At 47.5% G+C, this 18,855-nt stretch overlaps 1 long non-coding RNA gene across 1 annotated transcript; it reads right to left on the bottom strand.

The window, feature by feature from the left end:
• Positions 1-1,857: 1,857 nt before the first annotated feature.
• Positions 1,858-6,957, bottom strand: LOC140074853 (uncharacterized). Its single transcript, XR_011849296.1, has 3 exons — positions 6,808-6,957; positions 5,659-5,863; positions 1,858-2,977 (listed from the first exon to the last, which is right to left on the bottom strand). It is a non-coding gene; the product is annotated as an uncharacterized lncRNA (long non-coding RNA).
• Positions 6,958-18,855: the final 11,898 nt, after the last annotated feature.

Below are 18,855 nucleotides of genomic sequence, written 5' to 3'. Positions count from 1 at the left end.
GCGTCTCAGAATGACATAGGATACATGTCGACAATAGCGTGCTAAAGCACATACTGCCCATAGCCGGGACTGTAGGGACTTGTAAAATAAGCCCAAAATATTCAGGCTCTTGACCCGGAAATTTTAAATCCTCCAAAATTAAACCAGCGATCAATGGACACCACACCGTGTTTCTTGTTGAGGGTATGTGGGGGGGGGGGGGGGCACAGCATTTATTTTTAGAGAAACAATTAATTAATTAAATAACCTTCGCTTCTTCTTGAGCAAAAACCTTTCACCCGAATGGCGTCAGGCGTCATGTGGGCCCCTTCATCTCGCCTTTCGGGCATGTGAAAATCCACCAATGCTGTGACATCTGAAAGGAAGACGGAAAGAACAGCCAGAAACCGGAAAACCACCTGTAAACGAAAATTAACCTGAGGGCAGGGTGGGTGGGAGACTTCACACCGCTCGGTCCTGAGGGCAGAAGGAGAGAGGCCCCTCCACGTGCCCCCAATGCTTTTAAACCACAGGGCGGGCCCAATCCAAGCCCGCCCAATCCAGCCCCTTTTTGGGACCGCCTAAAGAAGGGGCCAATCGCCTTTTTAGCCGCCTTCTGCACCATCACCGGAAATCCCCTACAGTCCCCAGCCCCTTCTCTATGCAATATGGGGCTAATGAAACTATACACTGCTTGTGCGCAGTATAATAAACAGGATATAGCGGCCATTAGAACTATGGGCAGTAACATGTAACGCCAATGGCGCTCAGTAGTATAACAATAACCATCCAGGTAGCACAGAAACCTCAACTCTGTGAGTAACACGTGGAAATATTTGTGAATAGACTCCACTGGGCTTTCAACCCCACATGGGTGTGCCATCAGAGAGTGGGTCAGTCTGAGAACCAGCCCAGCTCTAGAACACAGTACACACTACAGAGCCACATTTACCACATAAATGATATCTACCCCTGAGGAAGTGACGAAACACGAGGGGTCCGTCTTCCCGCGTACCATGCAATCTTGTTCCATCCAGGTTCCACCAAGCAATTGATTTTTCCTTTACATATTACTACTCACCCTCCATTATGTGATCATTGCGATCATTTACTAGAGTACCTTGTATTGACTAGAGGGCTATCGTGTGGATTTGTCATTGCTTATTTACTGAGCCTGATGTGTACCTTACTGTATGGATAGGACTTAATTTTGTTGTATACCTTTTCTATGGTGGGGAAAGGGGAGAATGTATCAGGGACATGGCCTTGTACCCGTCCGGTCTCCTCTGCAGGCGCTGAATGGGCTCCTTTTTAATGGTTTGAATCCTGTCGATTTGAGCTCCTTCTGCACATTACAAGCCTCCATGTGGATATTTATTACCCCACTCTGGAGGGCAGGTCAGGGGTTAATCCCGTTTACGGCTCCTCCACAACCAATACAATAAAGCTGTGATTTGTCTCCGGACGCCGCAAACATCGGTGATTAATCAGCGAAGGAAACGTCAGGAGACGCAGAGAGAACAGAAACCACCCAGACAGAAGGAGAAATCATTGGGCGACCGAGGAAATCTTAGAGTCGCGTCATAAAGAGACAAGAAGGCGGGGCCTGAGATGAGCGGAAGAGTAGATGTCACCACCAATAACAATGCATCATCCTCATCCAACAAATACAGGGACACCAGGACACGTCCCCCATAACATCCCAGCATCTGCTATAACATTAGGGGACATGTTGACCAAATTTTTGAAGAGAGAAAGCGAAACATCAAATGCCCAATATCAAAGCACAATCTTTACTCAATTGTAGTATACAGCAACAACACAGAATATAAAGGTCATGAAGTAGTAATGGAGGATATTTTATGTGATGTTATATCTACGGACTATCGAAGCCCTGAAAGAGGGAATATTCATGTCCTAGCCAAGGCTTTAACCCCATTACTGGATGTGCAATGATAGCGATTGTCCTGCAGCCTACTAGACTACAATCCACTGGTCATGTGTCGATAGCTCTAAGAGCCGGCTCTTGTTCGTGAGGCTCACTTAACCCCTCCCCTAACTGACTCACCACGCCCCCTTTAACCCAATACAAAAGGGTTAAAAGTGGAGGGGTGTGGAGTGAGTGACTGGCCTGCTGCTCCCTATTACATATTTGATAGGGAGCTGTTTGGGAGCCAGAAGAGCCCTAATGAGCCAGCTCACTAAAAAGAGCCCTAATTCCCATCACTACCATCCATCTCCCATGGGCCCCTGATCTCTTGTGATTGGACTCCACCTGCCTTGACCTCAGCTTGTTTCCTGCCCTCATCCTTTCCCTGTCTCTCAGAAGATCTGCACTGGGGTCTGTTGTCCTGCATTGAATGGATAATATTTGTAGAGGTAGCTACCTAGTGGTCTCCCCTTTAACAAAGTCTAGGTGCTTGTATAGAGGTTACAGAGTAAATACCAGGGCGCTATTAATTGCCCTTAGGGATAGCCTAATGGTGGGTCCTGTGTGTTACCCAGAATTGCATGTGGCCACATTGTAAATGTGACAAGATCTGCAATAACATAGACGAGTATCCCAGATACAGGTGGCAGAAGGGACTCCCAGGACACCGCAGAGCCGCAGGTTGTCACTGAGCTGCAGAAGGCTTGTATTTAGTAAACAAGACGTCTACATTGTATCAGTTTGATGTTCAGACACATTCCGCTACTAGAATCCATGTTCCGGCACGCAGGAAGCTAATAGATGTTATTTTCTTAGTTCGTTGTGATTTTGGCCCTATTCAGCGGCGGCGGATGGGGTGTGCAGCCAAATTTCACATTGGGAAGAAATCGCACAGATTCTGCTCTGATCACAGCCCTTTATATCCCAACATTCTTAATTCCTGGAATTATCCGGTGTTTTGTGTGAGCCGGATTACTGTCATTACGGCCCTTGAAAAGCCAATAATCGTATTCATGTCTGCGAGACGCGAGCTGCAATCATTCAAAACATCAGAACATTTCTCCGCTCCTGCAACAAGAAACAAAACAAGTCTGTCATTTATCAGCCCAGTGGCGGCGGCCCAGGGGTCCCGCACTATGGTCGCTATGGGGGTCCGGGCGTCTACGGATAATATCAGTTTATTTCCATATTTCTGGAAGGTGACAGTGCGGTGACAGGAGAGACACAAGGAACACAACACACAGGTCCAGGGTGATCCGACAAATTATCTATCACCCTAGACCAGAGCTCAGAATTAACCAGAACTCAGACCAGACTCTAAATTAATCAGACATCAGAATATGATTCACTAAGGCCTCAGACCAGAACACTAAACTAAAATCCCAGGTCGTCTTCTTAGACTCGGGAATAGACCCAATATTAATCTAATCCATGATCTAATCAGATCTCAATCTAAACCCTGAAAGGAATAAGACCTTACACCCAACCTCTACACTAATCAGCTCTCAGATGCCCTCAGGATACATACTAAATGAGGACCCCAGCCCAAACCCCAGATATCAGGATACATACTAAATGAGGACCCCAGCCCAAACCCCAGATATCAGGATACATACTAAATGAGGACCCCAGACCAGACCCCAGATATCAGGATACATACTAAATGAAGACCCCAGACCAGACCCCAGATATCAGGATATATACTAAATGAAGACCCCAGCCCAGACCCCAGATGTCAGGATAGATACTAAATGAAGACCCCAGCCCAGACCCCAGATGTCAGGATAGATACTAAATGAAGACCCCAGCTCAGACCCCAGATGTCAGCATAGATACTAAATGAAGACTCCAGACCAGACCCCAGATATCAGGATACATACTAAATGAAGACCCCAGACCAGATCTCAGACGTCAGGATAGATATGGACAAGACCCTCAAATTATTCAGACCTTTGGCCAGACTAATAAATTGAAAAGCCATAGAATATTATCCCAAGAATAGGACCCAATATTAATCTGACCCCAGATCAAACCAAAGCCTGAATATAATGCAGGGAGCAGATACAGTAACACAGAAGACACAGAGGGTCCTACCTGCTTGCCACATGCTCCCTAGCTGGTATTGGACAACTAGAAGGCAGTCCCTCCCTACACCAAAGTGCAAAACGCTGACACAAGGAAGAAACAACAAATAATGGAAAGTTTTTTAGCACATTGCATCTTATAGTCCGAAAATCCTCCTCTTCATGTGATAGAGAGGCAGCGAGGGCTCCATGAATACGAGAGGAAAGAGGAGCCACTGGGAGCATCGGGAGGTAAGTAAGAATTTGTGATTTTAATACAAGAATCAATCCAAACAGCAAATAAATCCAGTGATGGATGATAATATAGGTAATTTGGGATACTTCCTGCGGCCCCTAAGCCCAATCTATACATAACTCCCACCTCAAACCAGACCCTAAATGAATACAGACCCCAAACCAGATTCCCAATGTGTTAGACCCCCATATAAATCCCCAAAGTTAATCTAGACCTCATACATGACCCTCATATTAATCAGATATTAAGTCTTCCCTCTGCGGCTTTCTTCACACCTGACATTTATCTTGCATCTTGAAATGCAACCCAACAAGTGTGGAGAAGAAATTTACCTCATTGGATTGTGTTAACATTGTGTTTACATAAGTAAAGTGTTATCGGAATGTAAATGTCTTGCGTCAACACCATGTTACGAATGTGTTAACATTGTGTTTACAAAGCACAGGGGTAACACAATGTAAACATAATATAATTAGGCAAAAAATTCTCCGGTCCTCACCTGGTGAATTACATTTCCAAACCCTCCATCCCTGTCACTGGGAAGATTATTAGCAAAGAGATAAAACCCATTTCTCCAAAATGACAGATCTCTGGGAAACAGGGGAAGTAAGTCTAGAAATCGTATACTGCGCCCTGCATGGGGGATGACTCTGATATGGGAGGGGCAGTATATATACAGTATATATGTGTGTGTTGGCCGCAGCTTCCAGGATTTGCAGATCATTCGGAGATAATGATGTCCCTCCGCGTCCAACAAGTGTCTCCTAAATAATCATGAAGCGCATGATTGCTGAGGTCGCTCCGGCTCCCAAATTAACAGCAATAACAAATGGCGGCGCAGTTCATTAGCTGCCAGAGATGGCGCCGCGCTCATTAGCTACCGGTGAACTCTACAGAGGAGATGATGAGAGGCGGAAGGCGCCGGGGACCCTGTGTGCACACAACACTCACTCATGTGCAACCGCAGCACAAGGTGGTGGCTTTATGTCACCCAAATAAACCAGGGGTCCTAGTCCTCATAATCTACTGTACTGGGAGCGCACATGGGGTAGACCCCCCCCCCCCAAAGTAATATCACTATTTCTATGCATATATCCTGGTGCTATGTGTCATTTATTCAGATCCTGGAGCTTTCGGTGAGTATTACTGTGTATATTGGCTCTGCAGAGCGTTGCTCCCAGCTGCTGTCTGGGGTCACTGTCTTCCCTCTCATTTTGCTGTGATATTAAATATTGTGTGGAGTCGGGGTCTGACAATCACCTGAGGACTCCCCGGCACAGTCTCCTCGTGTGATTGTCTCTCACAAGATAATTACTAAAGTTCCAGACACTCGGAGACTTGGAGGGAAGATTTCTTGTCACGTCCTTCAGTCGTGGACCCTTCACCCCCTGCGGCCGCACAAAATGAACATTTTTCTTGTAATAACTTACAAGATGGGACCCCGGATGCTGTGACAAGACGTCAATCCATCCCTCCATCCAGTGCATCCGAAGTGTCCACTCTGCCGCAGAAATGTAGCAAAACGCACCGAAAATCTGCATCTGGTATCGATCCCAGGGTCATATTGGAGGGGACAATCATGTCCTGGCAGCGCAGCAGATGGCTTCGATATGAGGGGGTAGTGTCATAGAAGCCCTGAAATAATTGCAAATGCAGAATATATTATATTCAGGAGAATATGCTCTATGTGTTCCATGTACATCCATGTGTTCCATGTACATCCATGTGCTCCATGCACTCCATGTACATCCATGCGCTCCATGTACATCCATGTGCTCCATGCACTCCATGTACATCCATGTGCTCCATGCACTCCATGTACATCCATGTGCTCCATGCACTCCATGTACATCCATGCGCTCCATGTACATCCATGTGCTCCATGCACTCCATGTACATCCATGTGCTCCATGCACTCCATGTACATCCATGTGCTCCATGTACATCCATGTGCTCCCTGCGCTTCCTGTACATTCATGTTCTCCATGTTCATCCATGTACATCCATGTTCTCCATGTACATCCATGTGCTCCATGTACATCCATATACATCCATGTGCTCCATGTACATCCATGCGCTCCATGTACATCCATGTGCTCCATGCACTCCATGTACATCCATGTGCTCCATGCACTCCATGTACATCCATGTGCTCCATGCACTCCATGTACATCCATGCGCTCCATGTACATCCATGTGCTCCATGCACTCCATGTACATCCATGTGCTCCATGCACTCCATGTACATCCATGTGCTCCATGTACATCCATGTGCTCCCTGCGCTTCCTGTACATTCATGTTCTCCATGTTCATCCATGTACATCCATGTTCTCCATGTACATCCATGTGCTCCATGTACATCCATATACATCCATGCGCTCCATGTACATCCATGCGCTCCATGTACATTCATGTGCTCCATGTGTTCCATGTACATCCATGCGCTCCATGTACATTCATGTGCTCCATGTGTTCCATGTACATCCATGTGCTCCATGCACTCCGTGTACATCCATGCGCTCCATGTACATGATTATCCATGCGCTCCACTATCCCACCACAGAGGCTTCTCAAATACCTTTGCAAGACATGTAATACCCCAAAAAGGCGCACAGTCCGACGAAAGTGAGCAGCCCAACCCTTAGTAAATGAGCCCCCATGTGTGAACACGGCCTTAGCCCATGCATTATGGTCTCCACTGCTCTGATCCTGTCTCTGCCTATCCCCTTCACCGGCCTGCACAGAAAGTACTACATGGAGACTGGTCGTACAGGTGCTTAATGAGGGTTAATCCATAATCAATTAAAAGGGCTCAGCAGGACATGCTGGGACTTGTAGTTGTTGTACTACAGGAGTCCTGACAAGTGCTGGTGTTTTTCATCATAGATCATTTACATTTTCCCCAATTTCTCCTCCTTATATGAGGAATCTTTGGCAGTGAGCCCCCTGCTAACAACCCTCCCCCCTCCCCCGCCCTCCTCTTATAAATATAAGGTATCCCCATCCATCTCTGCTGCCAGGAAACTAGATTTTAAGTGTTCAATAGACGCTTTAAATGTCAGCGGTGACATAAAGCCGAGCGCATGTCACCGGATATCACTGACTGATCACGTCTGATGCCTTTAAGAAGTAATGAAATTCCCCGGAATATCTTTAAACTCTCTATCGCCTGGCGCTCCCCCATTATCATACACAATATGCTGAGCCCCGGAGCGTGGCTACTAAATACCACGAGGCCAGGTGATAAGTATGTGCCCCCCAGTATCTTCTCACCGTCTGATATTTGAGGGCATGAACCATGAATATGAGCTACTCACAGGCTTCAATTTTATGGAAAAAAAACTAATTTAGCCACTTTATTGGTTTTACTCAAGTTACCCTTCTAGTACATTCTGCTGCAATAGGTTTTGTAAGATCTTTGCTTGCTGTCAGTGATGGAAATCATGCAATACCTTCTACCAGGGTTCGCTACAACTGTATGCAGTCTAGACAATATTCTGCAAAGTTCACAGTGCGGAAAGTGAGTTGATACATAGGGGCTCATTTACTAAGGGTCCACCGGACGCATTTTCGTCGGGTTTCCAGAGGATTTCCATTTTGCGCCGAATTGCCCCGGGATTTTGGCGCACCCGATCAGATTTTGGTGCATCGGCGCCAGCTTGAACGCGATTCGGACAAACCACGGAATTTAAAAAAGGATTTGTGTTGCAAGATCAGCACTCACATGCACCGGGAAGAAGAAGGTGAACTCCGGCGGACCTCGGCGCAGCAGTGACACCTGGTGGATATCGGCACACGATCCTTGTGAATCGCGCCGGACTCGATCCTCGTCGGACAACGCACCACGGGATCGCGACGGGACCGGGTAAGTAAATCTGCCCCATTGTAACAAAGAATCGGGACAGTAGGGAGACTAAGGCTATGGATACACATCATAGAGAGTCATCTAGTCTGAAAATAATTGTAGCAAAACCTCAGCAGTGAATGTAATTGGGTCTTCATGTTTTCTTTCAGAAGTTGGATAATGAACTTAAAATAAAATTTACAGAATCCATATTATGCAATAAGAGAGTATCTGACCCTTTAACAAACTTCACATAAATGAGCCTCTTGCCTCAGGCAGCACCTGCAGCAAGATAGGGGGCGGCATCAGGGGCGCAGTCACCTGCTACAAAAGCATAACCTGCCACTTACAAATGAATCTTCACACCCAAAGTCAGACTGGATGTTAGACACTGCATGGAGACGCCACATACCATAAAAATCCCCTGATACATTGCAAGTGAATGGAGCGGAGAGGCGGCAGCTCTATAGCCTCAGGCAGCAGGAGGTGTAGGTCCCCCCTGGCTGCATATAACCCGTATATGACTTGGATTCTTCATTGCTCAGCAATTCTCTAATCTGCAGGTTACACTATATATTTAATTTGTAGTTATCATCGAGACTGGAGACTAAATGCACAAAGAACGAGGAAAACCTGATATATAACCTTAACTCAGAAGCAGCAGCAGCTTCATATAGAAAATTAAAGGGGGGGAACTTGAACCCAAGACCGTGAGGAGTCACTGGGGCTCATTTACTAAGGGTCTGCACAGTGCATTTCCGTCGGGTTTCCCAACGATTTCCGATTTGCGCCACATTTAACAATGGTTTTTGGCGCATGCGAACGGATTTGGCACAATTGCGCCGACATTCATGCGACACAAATCGGGGGGAGTGGCCGTCAAACTGATTCGGACTGAGCAGAGGAATTAAAATTCAAATTGTGTCGCAAGACAATGCACTTACATGCTCCGGCAAGAAGAAGGTGAACTCCGGGGACCTGAGCGGGGAAGCTACACATGCAGGATATCGGGCGCATGATCTTAGTGAATCGCGGCGGACTTCATCCTCGTCGGACAACGCACCTCAGGGATCTCGACAGGACCGGGTAAGTAAATGTGCCCCATTGTGCCCCCATGTTAAAGGTGTATCAAAATATTCATAAATCTGGCGCCCCCTGGACACTACACAGGACACTGCACATCGTACAGACTGCACTGGTCCTGATAAATGTGCCCCTCTGTCTATATACATAACATGTTTAGCTACTCAATAATTCCAGAATTTTTTTTACCTTTATGTGTCTTGATTAGAGATGAGCGAGTATACTCCTCCGAGCTTGATGCTCATTCGAGTATTAGCGTACTCGAAACGTCTCGTTGCTTGGAAGAGTATTTCGCCGGCTCGGTAACAAGCTTTTACTTGATCATTTACAGTAAAGAACACATGGCAGATGTTTCCGTACATTTGCTAACTTATCAGAAGACATTAGTGCAGAAAGGTGTTCTTCACAATAGTATGTGAAGAACAATGGGGCAGGTTTACTTACCCAGCCCATTCGCGATCCAGCGGCGCGTTCTCTGCGGTGGATTCGGGTCCGGCCGGGATTCACTAAGGTAGTTCCTCTGACGTCCACCAGGTGTCGCTGCTGCGCTGATGTCCGCCGAGGTCCGCCGGAGTGCACGATCCTATACTTGGTAAAGGTGAGTGCGTGTCCCGCGACACTTTTTTTTTTTTTGTTAATGCTGCGGTTTCTCCGAATCCGTCGGGTTTTCGTTTGGCCACGCCCCCTGATTTCCGTTGCGTGCATGCTGGCGCCGATGCGCCACAATCCGATCGCGTGCGCCAAAAACCCGGGCAACACAGGTAAAATCGGCGCAAATCGGAAATATTCGGGTCACACGTAGGGAAAACGCTAATCGGCCCTTAGTTAATGACCCCCTATGTGTAAAGAACACATTGCAGATGTGTAACACGGGTCATTCTCCTTTTTGAAGTTCCACGAATATTCCATTGAATTAAAAAACCGAAGAAACAGGACTGACTTCCTTATTTCTCAATAAAATGACACATTTTATTGCAGAGCCTTGATCCCCTTGAAAAATGCTCGAGTCTCCCATTGACTTCAATGGGGTTCGTTATTCGAGACGAGCACTTGAGCATGACTGGGGGCTTGTATTTTAGGGAGTGTGCCCCTGTATAATGGGGCTGCTGCCTCCTGCGGGGATGTGCCAGGGACATGACACCACATACATCCATGTCAGTGTCAGGCTGCTGCGGTATAATGCCGCACCCCGTCCACACTACGCCTCGGGTACGCAGCCCCTGAATATCACATCTTATCTCTGTCAGTGCGCAGCCAAAATGCAATAAATAAAAATGAGGCGTTTGAAATGAGCTGTGAAATAAAGACGAGACTCCGAGCCGGAATATTGTGCTGAGATACCGGCTGCTTCATCAGATTGTGCTGCGGCACCAGGAATTCTAAGTGAGGACAGAGCCGGGGTCAGTGCTAAGGATACAGACAAGCTGAGCCTGCTCATTTTCACTGGGTTATCGATGAATGTTCTTAAATTTAAAGGGAACCTGTCTGCAGGAGTCACCGTGTACTCTGCAGGCAGTTGTAAGCATTGTCCTTAGAGAGATGTGTAATCAGACCTCACACTGCTGTGCTCTGTGCTCTCTGCAGCCAGTATTATGTACTGTCCCAGGAGAGATGTGTAATCAGACCTCACACTGCTGTGCTCTGTGCTCTCTGCAGCCAGTGTTATGTATTCTCCCTGGAGAGATGTGTAATCAGACCTCACACTGCTGTGCTCTGTGCTCTCTGCAGCCAGTGCTATGTATTGTCCCTGGAGAGATGTGTAATCAGACCTCACACTGCTGTGCTCTGTGCTCTCTGCAGCCAGTGTTATGTATTGTCCCTGGAGAGATGTGTAATCAGACCTCACACTGCTGTGCTCTGTGCTTTCTGCAATCAATGTTATGTATTCTCCCTGGAGAGATGTGTAATCAGACCTCACACTGCTGTGCTCTGTGCTCTCTGCAGTCAGTGTTATGTACTGTCCCAGGAGAGATGTGTAATCAGACCTCACACTGCTGTGCTCTGTGCTCTCTGCAGCCAGTGTTTTATATTATCCCTGGAGAGATGCATAATCAGACCTTTGCATATGTTCTTTGTAGGAGCAGGACTGTGAATTATGGATTTACACTGTATTGCAGAATTGTAAAAGTGCACTGGGGCAAGTCCTCACACTGCTGTGCTCTGTACTCTCTGCAGCCAGTGTTATGTATTGCCCCTGGAGAGATGTGTAATCAGACCTCACACTGCTGTGCTCTGTGCTCTCTGCAGCCAGTGTAAGGTAATGTTTCTGGAGAGATGTGTAATCAGACCTCACACTGCTGTGCTCTGTGCTCTCTGCAGCCAGTGTTATGTATTGTACCTGGAGAGATGTGTAATCAGACCTCACACTGCTGTGCCGTGTGCTCTCTGCAGCCAGTGTTATGTATTGTCCCTGGAGAGATGTGTAATCAGACCTTTTGGTATGATGTTAGTAACAGCAGGACTGTGATCTATGGATTTATATTCCAGGATTGTAGCTTCTCTAAGAGCACTGGGGGTGTATCCTCACACTGCAGTCAGTGTTATGTATTGTCCCTATTGTGATGCAAGTAGATGTGATTATGATGAGGGGATATGAGGATGATGAGGGGATGTGAGGATGATGTGGGGATATGAGGATGATGTGGGGATCCGAGGATGATGAGGGGATACGAGGATGATGAGGGGATACGAGGATGATGAGGGGATACGAGGATGATGAGGAGATACGAGAATGATGAGGGGATACGAGGATGATGAGGGGATACGAGGATGATGTGGGAATCCGAGGATGATGAGGAGATACGAGGATGATGAGGAGATACGAGAATGATGAGGGGATACGAGGATGATGAGGGGATACGAGGATGATGTGGGGATATGAGGATGATGTGGGGATATGAGGATGATGAGGGGATATGAGGATGATGTGGGAATCCGAGGATGATGAGGGGATACGAGGATGATGAGGAGATACGAGAATGATGAGGGGATACGAGGATGATGAGGGGATACGAGGATGATGTGGGGATATGAGGATGATGAGGGGATGTGAGGATGATGTGGGGATATGAGGATGATGTGGGGATCCGAGGATGATGAGGGGATACGAGGATGATGAGGACATACGAGGATGATGAGGAGATACGAGGATGATGAGGGGATACGAGAATGATGAGGGGATACGAGGATGATGAGGGGATACGAGGATGATGTGGGGATATGAGGATGATGCGGGGATGTGAGGATGATGTGGGGATATGAGGATGATGTGGGGATCCGAGGATGATGAGGGGATACGAGGATGATGAGGAGATACGAGGATGATGAGGGGATGTGGGGATGATGTGGGATAAGAGGATGATGAGGGGATGTGAGGATGATGAGGGGATCCGAGGATGATGAGGGGATACGGGGATGATGAGGGGATACGAGGATGATGAGGGGATACGAGGACGATGAGGGGATGTGAGGATGATGGGATGTGAGGATGATGAAGGGATACGAGGATGATGAGGGGATACGGGGATGATGAGGGGATACGAGGATGATGAGGGGATACGAGGACGGTGAGGGGATGTGAGGATGATGGGATACGAGGATGATGAGGGCATACGAGGATGATGAGGGGATGTGAGGATGATGAGGGGATACGAGGATGATGAGGGGATCCGAGGATGATGAGTCGATGTGAGGATGATGAGGAGATACGGAGATGATGAGGGGATACGAGGATGATGAGGGGATACGAGGATGATGAGGGGATACGAGAATGATGAAGGGCTACGAGGATGATGAAGGGATACGAGGATGATGAGGGGATACGAGGATGATGAGGGGATACGAGAATGATGAAGGGCTACGAGGATGATGGGGGGATACGAGGATGATGAGGGGATACGAGGATGATGAGGGGATACGAGGATACACAGCGATGTTGGCGGCTCCACCTGAGGGTCACTGTCTCCGTCTTTCAAGGACGTGTCATGTGCTATTAATTCAGCGGAGGGACTGGTGTCTGCAGGACGCGCTGTGCAGACCTGGTTATTACTTGGAGATTGCTGCGGCTCTGGTGGGAGGGCGGCCATTGTCATCTCCGCACTCCACAAGTTAATAAGGCAGCGCACTCCATTTCATATTAATCAGGCATCTGCCCCCTCCCCGATCCTGCGCCCTGACCTCCAGCCGCGTCTTGTTCGGGTTTATTTGCTTATTTTCGTATCACGGCGCAGCGGTGACAGGTGGCGACCCCATCGGGCAGGCGCGGGTGACACATGCTTGGTAATAGGATCTGGTGTTGACTTTTTCTTGTGAAGTTGCTCCTAAGATTTTTCTTAATTGGGAACCGGGAGCAGAAGACAGAAAGCGGCCGGCGAGAGGCGACACATCGACTTCTGCTATACAGAGGGGGAAATGCCGAAATAAGCTCACAAATCAGCGAATGTGGGGGAGACATAGGGTCAGATCCAGGGGGGGCACTATGGTCACACGATGCAAGGATTCCTGCGTTCCCCCCGCTCTTATAGATTACAATATTAGTGTTAACCCCTACCATGCCACCACTCTCCATTTATGTCATCCTGGGGTTTCCAAAAACAGCTCCTCTCTGGGCCACAGGCAGTGCAGGGTATTGCAGTTTAGCTTCATTAATATCTATTAAGATCAGCTGCAATACCGGCACAAACCATGGTCAGGTGTGGCGCTGTTTATGAAAGGAAGAAGCCGCGTGCTTCCATCTTCAGGCATCTTTAACCCCATCCCTTCCAACCTCTACAGAACAGAAAGAGGAACATTACAGCAGTATGTACACATGCAAATTGACATATATTAGGCCACACCCATAACCCCACCCCCTTAGTGCCCCCACACAATGGGGGTCATTTACTAAGGGCCCGATTCGCATTTTCCTGACGTGTTACGCGAATATTTCCGATCTGTGCCGATTTCCCCTGAATTGCCCCGGGATTTTGGCGCACAAGATCAGATTGTGGCGCATCGGCGGTGGCATGCACACGAAATCGAGGGCGTGGCCGAACGTAAACCCGACGGATTAAAAAAAAACGCTGCATTTAAAAACAAAAATGTGTCGCGGAGCTTGCACTTACCTTCACTAGGAATAGGCCGGTGAACTTGAGTGTTTTCCGATGCTCTTCAGCGCAGCAGCGCCACCTGGTGGACGTCGGAGGAACTGCCTTAATGAATCCCGGCCGGACCGGAATCCACCACAGAGAACGCGCCGCTGGATCGCGAATGGACCGTGTAAGTAAATCTACCCCAATATGTTACCCACTTAGTGTCCCCACATAGTATAACAGGCCCTCTGTGCCACCAAACAGTATAAAACCCCCATAGTGTTCCCCCTTAGTGGCCCCACATATTTAAACGCCCCTTTAGTGCCCCCATGCTTTATACTGTGGTCCTAACGCAATCCCCTCTTAGTGATCTTACATAATGCCCCATCAATTCCTGGAATATTATATAATGCCCCCCACTGTACACCACTTCCTTTATGTCTACACACAGTTTTATGCCCTCCCACATTAGTACCCTCGTATTATGCCCCACAGTAGTCCCAACTGCCCCCAGTAATGTCCTTAGAACTCTCCTTGTTCTATTGCCTTGACCTCTGCCCGTTAAAGACTGAGCTGCCACTGTCCTGACCTCGGCTTGTTTCCTTACCACTTCCTTTGATGCCCTCCCATCTTACTGCCCTTTGATTATGCCCCAATTTTGAGTGATGCCCCTAGCACCCTTATCTTTCTATTGCCCTGACCTCTGCCCATTAGGACTGAGCTGCCCCTGCCCTGACCTCGGCTTGTTTCCTGACCACTTCCTTTTCCGTCAGGATGAGCCAACCCTACACTGCGACTAGTCCAGAGGTAGCGACCTGGTAACTCCCTGTTGCCACATTCAGACCTTGAATTTGGGTTAAAGGGTGAATACCAGGGAGGTCACTTACACAGTGGCTTAAATTCATATCCAGTCAGTGATATAGAGATCCACACCTACAGCGTACAATGTAACTACAGGTGGAATCACTGGCATTGCCGCCTTGTCACAGCTCTACTCCGCTTCAATGTTCCAGCGCTGGTGTTAATATTATACAGATATTTTGCTCCTTCCTTTTACTGAACCAAAAAAAAAAAAATAATAATAAAATGTCATTTTCTACAACTGAGAACAGCAGCCGAGGAATCCGCACAATTAATTACAGAAATATTAAAACCGTTAGGAAAATAGAATTTGCTGTTCAATTTGCTTCTCCCTTAATGAGGAAATATGAGTTCAGCACAAGTTGCTAATTGTATACAGATGTAGCACCGCTTGCCGCTGCTGCGCCATTGTGATTCAAGCTTTATGCTAATTACAGCCGCCAAAGTCATCTGCCATCTTGGTGCGCGCCATTCATTCTAATCCAATGTTTTCCCAGGTAATGACAACGATAATGGAAAGCGAGAAATATTCCTTAGACAAACAATTAATCAGACTTATTATGGTAACGGAATCAGAGTGGCGCAGTCACGGCGCGGTGGCGTCACGTCCGCCTGCGCAGAAATCAGGGACTGTCTGACAAAACGTGGATGGCAGGGCGGCCGCTGGGGACCATGTGCCGCAATATCGTGTACAGTGATCAAAATCAATGGGGAAGAAGCAAATTGAGCTCTGCTACATCTGTACAAGTTTAATATACTGGGTGTACATGTACATAGTCAGGGTCCAAACTGCGCAGACTCTAAGCTTCTATCTTAAAGGGGTTGTTCAGACATACTGGGGGTCATTTACTAAGGGTTTACCCGAATATTACTGCTTTGTGCCTATTTTCCCTGAATTGCCCCAGGTTTTTGGCGCACGCAATCGGATTGTGGCACGTCGGCGCCGGCATGCACGTGACGGAGATCGGGAGGCGAGGCCATAAGAAAACCCGATGGATTCGGAAAAACCGCCGCATTTCAAAAAAGTGTCGCTTACCTGCACCCAGGGTAGAACGGTGAACTCCAGTGCACTCCGATGGAATTCAGCGCAGCAGCGACACCTGGTGGACATCGGGGGAACTACCTTAGTGATTTGCCGGAAGACCCGAATCCTCCACAGAGAATGCGCCGCTGGATCACTACAGGGCCGGGTAAGTAAATCTGCCCCACTCTGCTGCAGGGGGAGAAGACATCTGCGCATGGGATGACAAAGGTACCAAAATTTGCATTGGCAAAATGAAGGGACTTACGTCCTGCCTTGGGTCATCACATTTTGTTTGGGACTGTCCTCATTTGGGAGGGTTTTTTACGGGCAGGTAACATTGGCAAGGATTGTCTGTGTTGCTCGGGACAGTATCAGGGGGGCTACTTGGGGCAATGCCACAATGAAGCTGGTGCTAGGGATATTGTTATCATCGGCCAAAGTTTCTACAAAACAACACAGTTGGCACAGTGTATGGCTCCCTGCTCTGCCATATACAGTGCCCAGTTATTTTGTGTTCCCAACGCTGTGTTGTGTGCATAAGTCCCCTTCGAGGTGTCACCACATGTTGATTCCCTCTGGAAGGGATGGTAAGGTGTGGTGCAGGGTCTGCAGTGAGCAGGTACCTTACTTACTGAAGACATTCATGTACAGAGCAATACAAGCTAATCATACAACTGACTTCTTCAATCTCCTCCCTGGCTGTCCCTCTGCTTCTCAGAAGGCTGGTACCCTGGTCACAGACTGGAGCCCAGGGTCTATGGCAGAGTATCCCCGTCTCAGCATCATCTTCTTTTGGTCACTCAGTCTGGCAGAGTCTTCTCTTCTTGGTTCCTAACTGCAGGACACTCGGGACTGGGACTGTTCTCTTTATATACCTTCCACTGGAGGAGGAGTGGGGAAATTCAGCACAAACAAATCATTCTCCCATAAACTTACATTGAATTCCTATAATATTCTATGGCAGCAAGTTTATAACGAGGTAAACAACTTTCCAGACATCACCTGTCAGACCAGTTTTGCTTTTGTCAGTTTTTTTTCTTTAAAAACAATTTCTTCTATAGGGGAAATATTCAAATGTGCACAAGTGTCCAAAATGCTCCTCTGCTCCAGAGCACTACACATAGATTTTGTATACAACAATTCTCTGTCTTGTATGGCTAAAGCCGCTATAGCTGAGATGGCTCCATGAGGTCACTTTTAAGGATGGTTATGGAAAGATGTCCTGTGTGCTCCAAAAGTAAGGAGCCAAAGATGTCTGTGTTGCAAAATCCTCAGGCAGGGAGATGTCATGGCGGTCTGGGCTGGACTGAAAAAGAAGAAAAGTGACCAACTAATAGCACTAGTGTTACTAAATGGTTACTGTATACACTTTAGTGATGTGTGGTGAAACCCATTGGGGCTCAATTACTACGGGCTTTGCGCCAGTTTTATGTTGCACTTTGCACATTCTTTTTAGTGCAAAATGCTTGCACAGGTATTTAAGAAAGTTATGCATATTTGTGGCGCACGCAACCCTTTTTTGGCGCAACTGCACTAGGCATCATGCGACCCAAATTAGGGGTGTCCAGTGCAAAATTTATCATGTGTCACACCCCATGTTAAAGATGCACCAAAATAAAAGTGTTGCCCTCTGTCGGAGCAGTGCAGGTGGCGCCAGATTAATGAAGAACTTGTGCCAGGAATCCTGAATCTGGCGCCCCCTGCACACTACACCGGACACTGCATTTAGTGCAGTTTTTACTGTTGTTAGTAAATGTGCCCCATGGTCTTCAATTCTATGTTCCGAGCATTGGTTGGAGTATTGGTAGATGGATACTGGGGTTGGGAGTCCCCCGCTGTGGTTTCATTGCTGTATGAAGATGCTGGGAGTCATGCATGGATCTTATTCTAACAAAGAATGACAACTGGTCTCGAGTCACTGGAATTCCCCTTTAAGATCATTTAAATGTGTTACCTAACAATAAATTTCTGACACAACGATCCGTCCACAATCATTTTCCCAACAAGAAAAAAATGCAAACTAAAGTTTTTAGTGAAGAAGAGAAGACGTATCAATAACAACTGATTACACTGGATACAATGGGGCACATTTACTTATGCGGTTGTCCGATGCTGATTTGGGTCTGCCAGAATTCACTAAGGTCATGTGCCTGATATCCACCAGGTGTCGCTGCTGCGCCGAGGTCCGCCGGAGTTCACCTTCTTCATCCCGTGCATGTAATTGCTGATCTTGCGACACAAAGGGGCACATTTACTAAGAGTCTGAAACGCGTTTTTCCGCCGGGTTATCCAAATTTTAACGTTTTGCGCAGAATTGCCCTGGGTTTTGGCGCATGTGATCGGATTGTGTTGGATCGGCGCCAGCCTGCATGCAACGAAAAATGGGGGACTTGGCCATCGGAAAAACCCACGACGGATTCGGAAAAATCATGCTATTTAAAAAAAAAAGTGTCGCTTGACACACACTTATATGCACCAGGAATAGGATGGTGAACTCCAGCGGACCTGGGCGCAGCAGCGACACCTGGTGGACATCGGGCACACGACCTTAGTGAATCGCCGGAAGACCCGAATCCTCGTCGGAGAACACGCCGCTGGATCGCGACAGGAATGGGCAAGCAAATGAGCCCCAAATTCTTTTTTAAATTACGTGGTTTTTCCGAATCCGTTGCGTAATCCGACGCCCACGCCCCCCGATTTCTATTACGTGAAAGCCGGCGCCGATATGCCAAAATCCGATCACGT

Source organism: Engystomops pustulosus, chromosome 8, assembly GCF_040894005.1.
Source record: "Engystomops pustulosus chromosome 8, aEngPut4.maternal, whole genome shotgun sequence".
Classification (NCBI taxonomy): Eukaryota; Metazoa; Chordata; class Amphibia; order Anura; family Leptodactylidae; genus Engystomops; species Engystomops pustulosus.
The sequence above is the reverse complement of the archived record's forward strand: the minus strand, read 5'-3'. Positions and strand labels throughout refer to the sequence as shown.